The 17,257-nt window shown below is 46.0% G+C and overlaps 1 long non-coding RNA gene across 1 annotated transcript; it reads left to right on the top strand.

Annotated features, from left to right (window-relative positions):
- The first annotated feature begins 11,712 nt into the window (after positions 1-11,712).
- Positions 11,713-16,343, top strand: LOC106739600 (uncharacterized). The gene is made up of 2 exons (XR_001372893.3): positions 11,713-15,645; positions 16,012-16,343. It is a non-coding gene; the product is annotated as an uncharacterized LOC106739600 (long non-coding RNA).
- The last annotated feature ends 914 nt before the right edge of the window (positions 16,344-17,257 follow it).

Genomic DNA, 17,257 nt, shown 5'->3' with positions numbered 1-17,257 from the left:
CAGAATTCATAACCTCAGCAGGGTCTACCATGTCTTCTGTTTTCACCCCACTCTGCCTTAACATATACACGTGGCATGAATTTTGCTCGTCAGCACCTTGAGGTGCAGTTTCCCAGAAACCCCTGTGCCTTCACACTTACAGGTGACATGAGTTTTGCTCGGAACAGTTTGAGGTGAAGTTTCCCAGAAACCCCTGCACCTATCTCCTTGAAACTTGACAGGATTTGTGCTGCAACCCTTGCTGCAAACCTGTACATTGGTTCGCTAAGGCGTCTGCACTACAGCACTTTGTTTGATAGCTCATCAGACAAGGGTTAAATTTTTGTGCAATCAGCCATTTTAAAAGTGTTCTAAAGCCATGAATGCTTGTTATGTTATGGCTATAGATTGCTTTCAGGGACTCATCGCACATCAAATGTAACCTCTATACACACCCTTATATTGCCTCAGCAGCTAGTCCGAAGTAGAATAGAGCAGTCTATATCCTATGATGGTGGGGTGTGGGGAAGAGAGAGGGGAAAGCTCCTACCATTTATCCCATTACTGTAGTTATTAGAGCACTTTTCCAGGGAATGGAAGAGTCCTCCTTTGCTTCAATGTCATGTCTTTTTATGCTTCAAGGACATTCATAACTAGATTTTTTTAAATTAATGCTCTGGGGTAAAGTATTCACATGAAATCCAGTATCCATTTTAAAGGAAAGCATTGTTCTTTGTACTTTCACTGGCAAAATCCAGTCCCCCTCAATCTCATTGGTTTTGCTCAAGTCTACCCTATCAACATAAAGCTCCTGTATAAACATAAACATAAAGCAGCTGTATAAATGTGAGATTTGTGTGTTTGGAATCTGTAGCATCTGGCAAAATGATTTCCTTGTCATAGTGATAATGGCTTTTCAAATGCAGCACAACATCTGGGGCCATGTCACCTTCCATACCTGCTGCATTCCTGCAAGTTTGCTCTCTTTCGGTCTGAATGCTCCTTGCCAATTGAAAAACTCCACCCTGTAAGGTAGCTTCTTACAAGTGGAAAATTGTACCTGGTGAGATGGCTTTTTCTGGCCAGTCTTTCATGCCTACTGTATAGTGAAGCTGGCCCATTAGGCAGACAAGAGGAGAAGATTCTGGGAAAAAGCAAGTGAGAGGGAGCCTGGATTTTTGGCTAAGCAACACCCTGAAAATGGGGGAACTGTGGTATAGTTATAGAAATTATAGAGAGGCTCCTTAACTAAGGAGGTATACTCCCAAACAAAGGAGGTGTATTAGTGCATTCAGTTCTACAGACTGGGGTTTCACAATTTCTGATGCCCTAAACATTTTTCTAGGGACAAATCTCCCTCTTACTTTTCTTGCAATGCCGTGTCTGCAATGCCACGAATAATCCTATCTCTAATCAAGAGATTCTCTCAAGTTCCCCAAGCCACAGTTCTTATTCAGATTCTTTAGTTCAGTAACATATTGATCAATACTTTGTTCTTTTGTTTGTTTGCACATAGACAATCTCAAGGGTCTCATTCTTTTTTTGGCATGAAATACTTCTCAAATTTGGACAGTGTTATTCTTATGTTGGCCTTCTGTGAAGCTAAAGGTGCTATAAACAGCCAGGGTTTCATCCCCCACAATATTCAAGAAGAGAGTCGAGTTGATTAAGTCATATTACTTTTTTGCCTTTGTAGCTGTGAGGTATCACTAAAACCTTTGTCTGAACACCCCCACTTCTCTGCTGTATTATCCAACATCAGAAGGCATTTGAACATTGTAATGCTTCCATGACCAACTGTCCGTTTACTTAGACTACAACTGCTCAGAGAGATCACTTACAGTGGCAGGGATACTGATACAAGACACTGGAATCTGCTGGAGCACAGTAATTACCATGCCCCAAAAGACTCAATTGATCAAGTCTGCTCTGATGTGCTGTAATTACAGTGCATTGAGCAGCCTCACTGCTCATGTATAGGTGCTCTAGTAGCCTACAAGTTCCATTTTTCTGAATTAATTCCTAGAGCTAATGGAGTTAAAATTAGGGATTAATTTTATTTTCACTTATACAACCTATTGAATGTACTGCTGCATAACAACAAATATAATGCATACATTTCTGGTGAAAAGCAAATACAATTTTAGAAAACATACGATGTAGTGTGATCTCTGTTAAAACAAAAAATTCCCAATTTTCTGATTTAAAAAAGTAACCCCAAATCCACATTTTTCTGTGATTAAAATGAAATGCCACTAATATATAGACATATATCTATATATCTATATATATAGATATATAGATATATAGAGTGGGGTTTCATTTTAATCACAGAAAAATGTGGATTTGGGGTGATTTTTTAAATTTGAAAATTGGGGATTTTTCTTATCAGAGAAAACCAGGATCCCTGGTGATCAGTGGGATGTGGAAAAAATGACAGTTATAAGAGGAAAAGTCATTGGATATGCTTGTTGTCAGAATACATATAATTAATTACAAAATAATCATAATATAGGGCCAGACTCTGATACCCTTACTCACAGTAAGTACCAATGAATAACCTCATTAAAACCAGTGGGATAACTTTTAGAGTACAGAAGTTCTTAACATGAATAAAGGGAGGGAAATCTGGCCTCTGATAATATATGGTCAGTGTAAAGTTAAATACTCATTTTTTAGTACTGTGATTCAACACTGTACTTAAGTTCCTTCCTTTAAGTAGTCCACTGAAATGATCTCAGTGAGACTGTTCAGATATATAGTTACACAAGCATTTATATACTTTGCTGAATCAGACACTAGGCAGCTAATTTAATTTACATAGCTATTTTTAATATAAGACATATATGGCTGGCTTTTTTCTAATCTTTTTAATGTGAGTGAACTATCTTGGATCATGAACCCTCCCTATGAAAAAAAAATGTGTTTGTTAAGAGATTTGGCTCAGAGTTTAAGGCTGCCTTGAAACTAGTTCTAAAACAAATCTTACATCAATCCTATTGTTTATAGTTTGTTCACTTATTAACAATCCTTTCTCTGTAACAGAGATACAGTATACTGCATTTAGGGCAACATTTTACCACTTGAACACACTGAAACCAAGCATATTGTTTTTGTTAAGTGCATATCAATGGATTTACTGACATAGTAGAAAAATACTTGTGTTCTTCCCAAATGAGAAATTAAGCAGTATTGTCCAAGTTGAAAACAAGCAAAAGAACAAACAAAACCCTGGATAAAGTAAAATAACAACAAATGATTGCCTTAGCAACATCCTAGCAATGTCTAAAATATATCCATAAGTATAGAAGGTTAATCCCATATGGTTCTTCCTGTTCATAAGAGCATGGTGGTGAATATATATGCTTATGTATACAAGACTAGTCCTGGTTGTTTCAGATTAGATCTTTCAGTTTGTATGGACTTTCCCCAACATTCAGGCAGGAAACCTATGGAATCCTGCCTGAATCCTTGGTGGGTTGTGCCAAAGGCTCTCAGGGTCAACCACTCTAAAGCAGATTCATGTAGTGAGTCTTTCCTGGATCTGGGGACCCTGAACACACTTATTCCTGAGCCCTGGGGCAGTCAATTGGCAGGATTCCAGGGTCAAGTACTCAGGGGAAGGCTTACCAAGCAGTAGAGGTGTGCGAAACAGGATGTATTTGATTTGGATTTGGCCCAAATTGGGGACAGTGATTGGATTTGTTGATTTGGATCACTGTCCCAATTCAATTCAGCTGAATTCAAATCTGAAGATTTGATGCTGATTTGGAGAATCAGCAATTTGGCCATAGACACAGCTTTATATGTTTTTTCTATATACCTCAAGGTACCAGCCACAGCTCGTGAATGTTGCACTGGTAGGGCAGATGGAACATCCCACACGAGCATGGGGGGGTCCCCTGTGTGCTCAATGGTGGACCTAGAAGTGGACCGGAAGTACTTGTGGTCCACTTCTGGACCTGCCACCTAGTGCACGGGGCACCCCCCTACACACACCCCTCTGGCTTGGTGATTGGCCATGGGTGGATCCTGGGTGCTCCCCCCAGAATCAGGAGGCAGCAGCTGCCGAGCTGTGGGGGATGGTCCCCCACGTGCTTCATGGCAGACCTAGAAGTGGATCAGAAATGCTTCTGGTCCACTTCTGGGTCTACCACCAAGCATGCTAGGGACCCCCCCATGCTCCCATGGGACGCTCCATCCACCCCATCTCAGCATTCATGAGCCACCTGTTACCTTGAGGTATGTAAAAAAAAACATTTAAAGCTGTGTCTATGTTCAAATCATCAAATCTCTCCAAATCAATTCGGAGGGTTCTGATTTGATTCAGAGAGATTGAAGGGTCTCCTGATTAAATTCAGATTTGGAGATTTGGTTGCCAAATAGGCCGAATCTCCACTGAATTGAATCAGCGACCAAAGCTTCACACAGCCCTACTAAGCAGACTCCCCATGGCTGGAGACCCAGTAATTTCGAAGCCCACAGCTCACAACTTCAGGGTGGAGAAACATCTTGGTCCATGCTATCTGCTGGAGTCAGGAGACATAAGGCCTGAATACCCCAACTTTAACTGGGATTTCATAGATTTCATAGATTTCATAGACATTAGGGCTGGAAGGGACCTCAGAAGATCATCGAGTCCAGCCCCCCGCCCAAAGGGCAGGACGTCAGCTGGGGTCATAGGATCCCAGAAAGATAAGCATCCAGTTTCATCTTGAAGGTGTTCAATGAAGGCGCTTGAACAACCTCCGGTGGCAGGCTGTTCCAGACCTTGGGGGCTCGGACAGTAAAGAAATTCTTCCTTATGTCCAGCCTGAAACGATCTTGTAGTAGTTTGTGACCATTCGTCCTCGTCATCCCTTGGGGCGCTCTGGTGAACAAACGTTCCCCTAGATACTGGTGATCACCCCTGATAAACTTGTAGGTGGCCATCAGATCACCCCTGAGCCTGCGCTTTTCCAGGCTAAAGAGCCCCAGGGCTCTCAGCCTATCATCGTAGGGTCTGCTTCCCTGACCCCTGATCATGCGCGTGGCTCTTCTCTGGACTCTCTCAAGCTTCTCCACATCCTTTTTGAATTGTGGAGCCCAAAACTGGACGCAGTAATCCAGCTGCGGCCTCACTAAGGCCGAGTACAGGGGGAGAATGACGTCCCGGGATTTGCTTGAGAAGCATCTATGGATGCAAGCCAGCGTTTTGGTCGCTTTACTAGCCGCAGCATCGCATTGCAGGCTCATGTTCATCTTGTGGTCAATGATGACCCCCAAGTCTCTTTCTTCCATAGTGCTAACCAACATAGCACTGCCGAGCCTATAAGGATGCTGCGGGTTTTTCTTCCCAAGGTGGAGAACCTTGCATTTATCGGCGTTGAACACCATCAGATTCTCATCCGCCCACTTGCTGAGCCTGTCCAGGTCAGCCTGGATCACCCGCCTGTCTTCTGGCGTGGATGCTTTGCCCCAAAGTTTGGTGTCATCGGCGAACTTGGCCAGTCCGCTTCTGACTCCAGTGTCCACATCGTTAATGAAGATGTTGAACAGTATGGGTCCAAGGACAGAGCCCTGGGGGACCCCACTGGTCACAGGACACCACGATGAGTGACTTCCATCAATTACTACCCTCTGGGTCTGACCCCGGAGCCAATTTTCCAGCCAGTGGATCGTGGGGGACCCAAGGTGACAATTGGCCAGTTTCTCCAAGAGATGATCATGGGACACCAGATCGAATGCTTTTTTGAAGTCAAGATATATGACATCAATCTCATCTCCCTTGTCCAGGTGATAGGTCACCTGGTCGTAGAAGGAAATGAGATTGGTCAAGCAAGACCTACCCGCAACAAACCCGTGCTGGCTATCTCTTAAGATGTTGGCGTCGGCCAGTCCATTAAGGATGGCCTCCTTAATAAACTTTTCTAAGATCTTCCCCGGGATAGAAGTCAGGCTGATGGGCCTATAGTTAGCCGGATCCACTTTCCTTCCTTTCTTAAAGATAGGCACCACGTTGGCCTTCTTCCAGTCTTCGGGCACTACACCAGAGCGCCAAGAGTTTTCAAAGATCCACGCTAGAGGCTGGGCTATGATGCTCGCCAGGTCCTTGAGTACCCTGGGGTGAAGATTGTCAGGGCCGGCTGACTTGAAGGTATCCAGCTTCTCAAGATGTTCCTTCACAAAGTCAGCATTAATGGAGGGCAGGGGATCACCCTCACCCGGACTTCCCGGCCCTGTAGCAGGCACAGGCGTCCCATGGGGCTGATGAAAGACTGACGCAAAGTACCTATTTAATAGGTTGGCTTTTTCCTGGGCGTCAGTTGTCAGTTGCCCCATCTGGTTCAGCAGGGGTCCAACGTTGCCCCTGCTTTTCCTCCGGCTCCCCACATATCTGAAAAAGGACTTTTTATTGTCCTTGATGCTCAAAGCTAGCTGGAGTTCAGTTGCAGCCTTGGCTTTCCTGGTCTGCTCCCTACAGGACCGGACCAGTGCAGAATAATCCTCCTTGGACGTGACTCCCATCCTCCATCCTTTGTAGGCCTTTCTTTTTAGCCTCAGGAGGTCTGCTAGGTCCCTGGAGAGCCAGGGGGGCTGCTGTGCCCTCTTGCTGCCTTTCCTCCGAGATGGAATAGACTTAGTTTGTGCATTGAGGATCGCTCCCTTGAGGAGCAACCACTCTTCTTGAACTCCCCTCTCCCTGCGGTCACAGTCCCTTAGGGCCTCACTGACAAGCCTCCTGAGCTTGTCAAAGTCGGCTTTCCTGAAGTCAAGGACTTGCGTGTTGCTGACCGACTTGCCAGCTTTTCGGCGGATGGTGAAGGTGATCAGCTCGTGGTCGCTGTCACCCAGCTTCCCATCGATCACTAGGTCGCCGACTAGGTCCTCCCCAGTAGCCAGCACCAGGTCGAGCAGCGCTTTGCCTCTCGTTGGCCCATAGACTTCTTGAGTCAGGTAGAGGTCATCCACGCACGAGAGGAAGCTCTGCGACCGCTCAGATTTTGCTGAGCGATCCTCCCACGAGATGTCTGGGTAATTGAAGTCACCCATGACAACCATGGTCCTGGAGCAAGCTGCCTCAGCCAGTTCCTGGGCAAACTCCTGGTCTAGCTCAGGACTTTGGGTGGGAGGTCTGTAATAGACTCCCACCATTGTGTCCCCTCTGCCGTGTTCCCCACAGATTTTAACCCAGAGGGTCTCCAGCCGTCCACCCTGGTCGCCAATATCGGCTTGCAGGGACGCGTAGCTTTCCTTAACATAGAGAGCTACACCCCCGCCCCTTTTCTCTACACGATCCCTCCTGTACAGGGTATAGCCATCTATCCCCATGGTCCAGTCATGGGTGGAGTCCCACCAGGTCTCCGTGATCCCTATGACATTATAATTGTTTGCACTGAGCAGGAGGATGAGCTCCTCCTGCTTATTCCCCAAGCTCCTGGCATTTGTGTACAGGCAGGCAAGCACCCCCTGGGGGGCTCCTTCCTTGCCCACAGATTTTACCAGGGCTGGGGCTGGGGCGGGCTCCCTTAAGTGCCATGATCCACTGGCTTTGCAAGGATTGTTCAGCGGGCCAGCAGTGGCGGTCGTCCCCCCGTCCCCCAGCGGGCTTAGTTTAAAGCCCGGTGGAGCAGGTCAGCCAGTCTGGCTGAGAAGAGCCTCCTCCCTAGGGGAGAGAGGTGGAGACCATCTCTTCCCAGCAGCTCGCTGCCTCTCTCGCCAAAGAGCGGGCTGTGGTCATGAAAGCCAAAGCCTTCCTGACGACACCAGCGCCGCAGTCTTTGGTTGACCACATAGATCCTCCTGTCCCTTCTCAGCCCATAGCCTGAGACTGGGAGGATCGACGAGAACACCACCTGTGCCCCCAGACCCTTAAGCCCCGCTCCCAAATCCCTGTAGCACCTCATGACCTGGCTGGGAGTGTTCTGAGCCGTGTCATGGGTGACCACATGAATAAGGAGCATGGGATAGCGGTCTGTGGGTTTGAGGAGCTTGGGGATCCTCTCTGCAATGTCCCGGATGCGGGCCCCTGGGAAGCAGCAGACTTGCCGGGCTAAGGGGTCAGGGTGGCAGATTGGCCCCTCCGTCCCCCTCAGGAGGGAGTCTCCCACAACAAACACCTTACGTTTTGTCTTGGGGAGAGCAGGGGCGGGAGTTGCAGTTGGGCCCATGTTGCCTGTGGGGGCCGGCAACTCAGCAGGCTCTGCTGGGGCAGCAAGAGGTGCATACCTGTTGCTCAGTTGTGGCGGGGGTGGGGCCTTGGTGCGGCGGGCCTTAGGGCCCTTGACCACCTTGGTCCATGCCCCTGGCTGGACACAGCAGGAGGTCCCAAAGTCCTCCTCTGGCCTGGAGGGAGACTGTGATCTACCCTCTGCCTCCCGGGGGAGAAGGGCCTGGCAGTAGGAGTCTATCTCCTGCTCGCAGTCCCTGATGGCACGCAGTCTGTGGACTGTGGCCTGGAGCTCCTCCAGCTGGCGTGCCAGAGACCCCAAAAGGGAGCAGACCCCGCAAGGGGAGGTCGCCATGCTCCCAGGCCCCAGAGCCTGAAAAAGGGACAGGCAGCCCCCGCAGCCGAGAGCCAGGGGCTCCGTCTGCGTGGAGCCCGGAACCAGGGGCTCCGTCTGGGTGGCCGTCTCTGAGGTGCCAGAGGGGGGGGCCGCGGAGCCCGAGAGGACCCTCGGGGTGCGGCGCGTGCCCATCTGTGTCATGCCTCTGGTAGGCTGGCTACAGCTGGGACTGTCTACCCTGGGGGGTGCAAGGCAGGGTCTGGCGCCCTCCCGCACGCCCTCCCGCGTGAACTCCGCGCTAACTCACGCGCCGGCAGAGAAGCGCGCCTGTTTGTGCAGCCTGTTCGCGCGGCTCCAGTCGCGTGGCTCCCTTGGGGGCTGGGCCAAGTAGGGGCCTGGGCGGGGCTTGACCCGGCCCGGCTCCACTCAGCTGCCGCCTCCCACACACACACTAAGGGGTTAGCCCCTTCTCTCCACGGGCCCCGCTTACCCCGGCTGCGCTGGGGGTCAGCAGGGGGCTCCGCGGCTGCTGGAGGGTTTCTGGGGGGCTTCGGGGGAGCGGGGGCACAGCGAGCTTTCACCCGCGTGTCTCTCGCCGCTCCCGCGTCTAACTGAAAACCCCAGCTAGAACCAGGGATTTCATGGCTTCCAGGTTCCCTGATGTGCAGCCCAGACTTAGAGTTTGGGATTAGATTTGGAATTTGCTGTATGGGCAGAGCCATCCTTAGGGGAGTGCGAGGACCAGGGCATATTAGCCTATGTGGGGCCAGAGGACAGGGGGTGGTGAGTGGCCAGACACAGAGCCAGAGGAGCTGGAAGCAAGCAGCAGCCATGGCAGAACCTGTACAGCACTGTCCATGGGGCCCACCAAAGCACAGGGTTTGGGGCAGCTGCCCTACTGCCCCCTGCCCCACCAGGAACAGCCCTGGATATGGGTTTCATGGGATCTATCAGTAGATCTACTGCCTACAACTGCTCAGTGAAATTGGCATATTTTCACTTTCACAGCTGTTCTTTTGAGTTGTGAGACTGAAGAGAATGTTAATTTCACTGAACAGATGTAGGGTCTGGAGATCATATTCCATTTTGGAAACACCATATTTTGGTGTTTCAGAAAGAAAATTTATTGGAATTTCTAAAAAGTTTAGGATTTTTTTTTTTGCTTCAGTCCGATTGACATGGAAATGAAATTCAAAAAAGAAATAAAATGCTTCTGTACTAATAACTGCTTTATGGTCAGTTGTGTTCAAGGCATGATATAACTATCATTCAGTGTCAGAATGGATGGCAAATTCTAAATACAATATTGTGGAGTGGGTTTCATTGTTATGACTTATTTTTCCTTTGGTGAATCCAGTTCTCTTATTATGATATTTTTGGACCTTTCTGTCAGGGGGTATTTTCTAGGATGACAGTAGCTGACATAACAATTTTTGCCTCAAGGTGATGGATTGACATTAGTTCTAGATTTACAGCAGTTCTAGAATACTAGAGGTGATATATTTCTGTGCATAAAAGTATGCAAAACTGTATCTGTGGTCAAATTGGATACTTTTATATTGTTTGTAAACATCTCATAAATTAAGATTACAGATCATAGGATCATATGCAAGTAGGTCTGGAAGGAAAAGTACCTTTTATTCAGCCCCCACAGATTAAAGTAAAAGAAGAGAATACAATGGAAAAGCAATAATTAATTAATGCCAGTTTAAATGCAAGTACTTGAACCATAAAAAATTGGCAATAGTTAAAACAGATATAACAAATAAATTAGAATTAAAAATGATCTGTTTGTATTGGGAACTGGACATAGGCAACAATTATTCTTCATTGCCAAAACTCACCAGTCATATTTGGCTTGCCAAATCAAAACAAAGCTAATTCAGACCCAGATTCTTTGTTACATGAATTCCCAAACCTTGTGAGGAAGGCATTTGGAGAAATGGTTTTGTCCTGACTCATTTATTCTAGAAAAGCACTCATGCTAACAAATGTTTGGTTTTGGAATAATGTTTAATATTATGATTCAATTACTTCGGCGCCATACAATCTGACCCTTTATTTGTAGGACATCAAGGACAGAAGAGCGTTTAATCATCTAGGTTTTACCAATGGATGTGGTGCTATAATATTTTTGTTCTGTAGTGCACACCTAACTTAAAATGCTGTTCTACATTGCTCCTATTTAACAAACTTTTTGTATATACAAATATCTGTGTTGGTTTAAATTTGGGGAAGACAACAGTTCTAAATTGAAAGCAAAAAACTTTAATGTGAAAGAGGTAACACGTGTGCTAGTAACATGCTATACAATGTATGGTATAAACTGTATATATGTAAAATTAAGCTGTTGGGGATTTTTTATTATCAAGCTCAGAAGTGTGACTAGATTTCTAAAAAAAGCTTCCTAAAACTATTCCACTGCCATGTTTCACTGCTTTTGTGCACCACCCCTACTTTCTTTGCATCACCAGTTACTTGTTCTACCAAACAGGACTCCAGAAAGGCCATCTGAGATCTGCATTTCTGATATTGCATAGTAAATATCATGCTTCTGTTTTAAATCTCTTTATCCATGTGTGTTCCAGCTGACTAAACTCAATTATAGAGTGCATAGAGGGATACTAAGAGGTTTTATGTAGTTATAAAGAAATCATTCAAAATAATCAAAAGCCTCATTAACCATATCAGACTAAACATTTAGGCCTCTATCAGTTAGGGTGAAGTTACACATTATAATTACACCATGTTAAAGGCACTTAAAATATGAATGCATGTATTAAAACTCAATTGCAAGTCCTAAGTGCCCTTTAGGAATCTTAAAATTATGCCATTTAAGATTATTTTTGAGCCATTCTACCTAGCTTCCATGACCAATTAAGTGACCAATTTTCAGTCCTCCAGCATCCCAGGAAGTACCACTCTGTGCATGGATTAGTTATTATCTAGAATTCAATGGCCTTGAACTGACAGCTGGGAATTAGGTCACTCAGGAATTGGTAAGTAGGGGAGAAGGGGTGACAGGTGGCAGGGGGAAGGAGGGAAGGGAGGGCAGGAATGGAAGGGGCAGAGAGAAAGGGGGATGGGGAAAGGAGTTAGATGGCAAGGGACAAGAGTTGGGAGAAAGAGGGATGAAATCAGGGGAAGGAGGATAGGGGCATGGGGAAGGGGTAGGTATGGAGGAAAGGGGGAAACAGGTGGGTGGGGAGTTTCTGGCAGCTGCAGGGAGGAGTGGGGTGGGCCCAGAAGCTCCCTACATGTCCAGATCAAGCCTGCACTCTCCCCAGTGCACCCTATGGCTACCTAATAGCTCTCCATGGAAGGTGAGACAGAGAGAAGGGGGAGCTGCTGGGTGGCCAGGGATGGGCTTGGCAGTTTCTCATGTGCCTAGATCAGTCACAGGCTCTGACTTCTATTTTTGCCATGTGGGAGGGGGGGAGGTAAAATGATGCCCTCCCCCCTGCCCTCCCCCAGGTGACATGGCCAGAGAAGAGCTGAGCGGAGCCTATGAGGTGGCAGGGGTGGATGCAGGCTGCCTGCTGTGGGCTTGGGGCTACCCCCTTGCTGTCCTCCCCCAGAAGCCTGAGCCAGCCATGCCACATTGGTGAGGTGCCTCCTGCCCACCCAACAGCAGTAGGGGGCACACCTCTGTGCCACCACCCCCATCCCCACTCCCGCTGCTGGCAGGTGGGCAGGGGGCACCTCGCCATGGTGGTTCAAGACTCCCAGGTGGAGGGAAGCAGGTGGGGAACCCCCAAGCCCACAACAGGCAGCCCACATCTGTCCCCACCCCATGCACATATCTGGGGGGCATGTGCTGCCTTCCTTGGGAGTGCATGCAATGGCAGGGAGATGAACCCCCCCCCCCCCTTGCCCCCCTGGACAAGCCACCCATAGTTCTGTTGTGCTCCCCACCCCAGCCTTGGGTCCCATGCACCACCCTGGCTGGGCAGCACCCCCAGGCCCAGCCCCTGCCCCACTCCCTCCCTCACCATGGGGGCCTCAATCTGCACCCCCACAGACTTACCTGCAGGAAGCTGGGGGAGTTGTTCTCCACCACCGTCTGGGATTGTATTCCTGGCCTTCATGTATGTGTGTGAGTGCATACATGCACATCATGCCCTCTGCATCCTGCTTTCCACAGCCCTTTGGACAGATCAACAGAAACATGGGTTTCTCAGTCTTCATTTAGGGAAGGGTGGTCACTCTGGCCTCTTCCCAAGCGGGGCCAGGGCCCTTGGGCCCCCATGTATTTTCTGCCTATGAGATCAGGACTGCTTGGCCCCTGTCAGCCCCTGTGGCTGACTAGCAGATCCTTGTTCACCTGCTGCCCCATCCCCTGGGAGATTGGGGGGGTGGTAAGCAGGCAGCCATGCAGCCTGATGGGGATGGTGCAGGCCAGATCTGGGCATGTGCAGGTGGTACGGACTGCAGAGAGCCCAGGACCAGGTAAGAACCCCATCCTACTGCCACTGCTACTCTTGGGCTGATAAGGGAAGTACTGGATTGATCCAGAAAGGTGGTGGGGGGGAGGGGAATGGCTCCTGAAGCCCCTCCCTCTTTCTACCTTCCTCCCAGTCTGTCCTGCAGGGAAAGAGCCAGTGATCTGGACAGGCACGGAGCAGACTTGGAAGTTCCTAATTATGCCCCTACTTGCTAACCCTCTTGCTGAGGGTCAGAGCCGTGCATGTCAGATTTTAGGCACATCCTGTGTTTTTCATTTCCTATTAGTCCACTCCACTTAACCTCCAGGCTCTCTACCTCCCACTTTGGAGGTAGCTAAACTCTCCTTATTGCCTGCCCAGGGAGCCCAGGTGTCTAACCCTCATTTCTTTGAATTACCCTCCTAGAGCCAGGCATCTAATTTTTTAGCAAGTCAAAGCCTGAGGTAAAGGTACCTAAAGGAAAAATTGGGATCTTAACCAAAATACCACCAATACCAAGTTAAATGTCTTACAAAGTGTAAATATTCTTTTAGCAAACAAATCTTATTTAATTAATAAAAAAGCTTGACAAGGTCTTCCTTTCCATGAGCCCATGTTGATTGTCATTAATTACATTTCACCCCTTTACATCTTCTTTTAGAGTCCTGTATCAGGCATTCCATTGTTTTCCTTGGATTAATATCAGTTTGTTAAACCTATACTTATACTTACCAAGGTTAAAATATTGGCAAAGTGTTAGCCTCTTCCAGCCTTCTGGAACCTCCTCAGTGTCCTTAGAGTTATAGAAGAATCCAGTTCTGTTAAAGCTCTTGAATTCAAGTTATCCCAGCCTGCTGATTTAAAAATGTATAGCTTTAGGAATTGCTGTTTAACAGTTTCCCAATTTATTGTTGCAATGGAAAGTATTTCCATTTCAATTCTGAGGAAGTGAGGCCTCTCTTTCAAACTGTGAAAGGGTTAATAGAGTGAGCAAACTAGTTACAAATGGAGAAAAATCTGAACTGATTGGGTATTTGATTCTGAGGCTGTTGAATTAATACCAGATGCAACCTGTTTTCTTATTAGAGGAGGAATCCCATTGATGTCCAGGCAGTTCAAATCCTATGTGGTCGATATGGGTAATAGAACTGGGCACTTAGCTGTTAGTGGCCTAAAGGTGAAAGCATACAATAAAGCAAATGAAAAAATACTAGTAGTATTGTCAGATATAAGAAACTAAGAGATAATGACACTAAGTGAGTAGCCCAGAATGGTCTGGGGCCCATCCCCCAAGCCTCAGCAACCCCCCCTAGTTATTAGATACCTCTTCTCATTTGAGTTCTGGATTACTGAAAGAGAATTAGTACGGAAGTATGAATTCAAATTTATACTCCAGACCTAATATTTTTTTGTGGTTTTTTTTTTCATAGAAAACAACCCCAAGAGTAATCCTAATTATTGTATTCCACTTTCCTGTAATTGGAATAAATCACTTCTTGTAAATAAAATATGAATGCACTCATAATAATTGTATGAATGTTTGATTGGATTTCAACATCTTTTATTAAAAACAAAGTAAGACTTGATTGAAACTATTAACTGATTATATTAGGCAAATGTATCTGATGTCTACCACTTCAATTGTGTGTAGCACAATAATTGCAAATATTTTTACCCAGGGAAAAAAGTAAATTATTTGGGGCAAAATAGGTCCCTGTAAACTTGTGTTATCATGGTATGATATGAACAAAACTAGACTTCTAACCCCTTTGCACCAATTTAATTCAAAGTTGCCTTATCCCAGACTAGTATCTTTCTAATTGAACTACCTAAATTCCATCATGTTTTGATTTCCCTTAGCTACCTCCTAAAAGCACCAAAAAACCAACATTCAGCAACATTACTGATCCCCAGTGCCTGTGAACCATAATGTTTGCAACACCAGATGGAGTTGTTATATTAGGAGCAAAGGACTATATTCAATAAAGGGCTTAGGCAGCATATATACATTTAAGTCCAGAACTGCAGTGCAAAAAAACCCCTGCCTTACTGCTGCTATTCCTGGAGCTTCCTAAATTCCATAGGCAGTTTTCACAGGACTGAAGGGCCCCAATCAGGCTCCATAAAATAGGTGCCCCTGTAAGACTAGGGTACCCCCAGTAAGGTAGCTAATGGAAAACTACCAGCACACTCAGAAGGCATGTTCAGTTACTATTTACTTGCTCAGAATAGTTGCTCCAGAGTGTTGCTAAATTTAACATTGCTACACAAACAGAAGATATATGAATGGTTACATAATAGGGCCTGTAGCAGGGCACAGAAGAGGTTTCTGACAGAATGGATTTGACTGGTACATACATGCCAGACTTTCTAAGGGTTGTAGAGTTTTTGCCAACTTCACTGTTAGCCTAGGGCAGGAGTCAGCAATCTATGTCTCGTGGGCTGGATATAGCCAATGAAGCCATCCAATCCAGCCCACAGAGGTCTGATTCAGCATGGGGGATCAGTCTCACAGAGCTACGCTGTGCTATCTATCTGCTCCACAGTACTTTTCTCCACTACAGAGTCTGCTGCTCCACAGCCTGCTGATCCCTTGCTAAAATGAAATACAATAATTGGGAATTGGACTGATGACTATGAAACTTATGCTTAGCTGGCACCTACTTATAAAAGTTAAAATACAAAATACTAATGATAATTGCATAGTGCAAGAGGATGTAAGTTCACGACTAGGCCATCTGAGAAGAAATAATGAGGTATCATTTCCAGCTTATTTTACTATATTTATGATGAGTTTAAGCAGGCTTCTAGTTGTCTGGTATGTAAGTGTGTGAAATGTCTATCCTTGATTAATTAGTATTATAAGTATTTCTTTTGCAATCAACTTGTGTTTATGTGCAGGAAGGGTCTTTTTCCATATGTGATAGATGTCTCCTCCTAATTTACTTTTTTGCTGTTTTCTCTTGATTTACTTTTGTTTTGCCTAGTGGTTCCCTTGATCTTCCAAGGGTACTCCTCAAAATCCTTGTTTTTTCCTTGGTTGTTAATCAGTTTCTTGATATGTTCCAAACTTAGTAGTAATTCATTCAAATTGGAACTTTCTGATAACCAATAATGAGTAGTTTGATTAACAGGACTTTCCTGTCAATTACTGCCTGGGACTCTCTCTTGATTTACACAACTACAAGAATGCTTTGAAGATGCTGAGCTGAAGGGCATAAAAGAGAAATGAAACAGCTAACAGGACTCACTTCAAGAATGAGAACTCTCTCCTTGACACGACCTGCTGCTGCAGCCAGCTATCTCGAGAAGCTGAAAAGAAACAGACCGTCTCTCTGTCACCTGTTTGGTGTCACATTATCATCTTATAGCTAATTACTGGACTTTGCTTTGGTTTGGGCTCATTTAACCTTAAATACTTGTAGTAAATAAAGCCTTTCCGTCATTTATTGAATGAGGTGTCGTGTCAATCCTTTAACACAAGTCTGGGATCCCATTTTATTACTTAACAGGAATGGGAATTTGCTAACAGCTGTTCAGAGGGAAAGGGGAAATTCAATTTTAACAGTACTGCCCCCCTCAGGACTTAGCTCATGCCTAAACACAGTTGGGATCCAGAAACTAGGTTCCATGAACGTAAGTCCTCTTCAGAGCTTGATATAATGGGAATTTCCAGAATGAGCTTATAAGCACCTAAAGCAGTAGTTTTCAACATTTTTTCATTTGTGGACCTCTAAAAATGTTGAATGGAGGTGCAGACCCCTTTGAATTGTAAGTGTGGGTATTCACATACTTTTGATTGATCACAGTTATGTTCTGTGGATGCTTTAAACATAGTCTATGGACCCCCCAGGGGTCATGGACCAGAGGTTGATAACTGCTGATCTAAAGGACTAGGCTCTGCACAAAATGTGGTAATACCCTACTTCCTTTTAAGGTAGTGTGGTCCCCTCATTATATAATAATGTTGTGGTTAGAGAAATCACTCAGGATGAAACCCTCCCCTTCCTGAGAAAATTCAAAACAATCTCATTAGCAGTCCTTAACCATCACCCTGGGTGATAGGAAAGGAATGGGGACCAGTTCTCTTTATCGCTTTTGTTGAAGCTGTTCCAACACATAGGAAAGGCTTCAATATTCAGAGCACCAGGGAAGGAGCCTGACTTTGTAGCATAGTGTTTAAAACACCCACTGGAGAAGGAGATCTGGATTATGGTCCCTGCTCCAAGGATTGTTTATATATTTTATTCTGCTCAATGATCATTTATGGAAAATGCATAAAGTTTTTTGATTCAAGGACTATTTAGCCAAGGTCTCTCACCATCTAGGTCAGGGATGTCCAATGTGGCAGACTGCAGGCCACATGCA

Source organism: Alligator mississippiensis, chromosome 1 (genome assembly GCF_030867095.1).
Source record: "Alligator mississippiensis isolate rAllMis1 chromosome 1, rAllMis1, whole genome shotgun sequence".
NCBI classification, from domain to species: Eukaryota; Metazoa; Chordata; order Crocodylia; family Alligatoridae; genus Alligator; species Alligator mississippiensis.
Note: the sequence above shows the minus strand (reverse complement) of the source record. Positions and strands in the feature narration are given on the sequence as shown.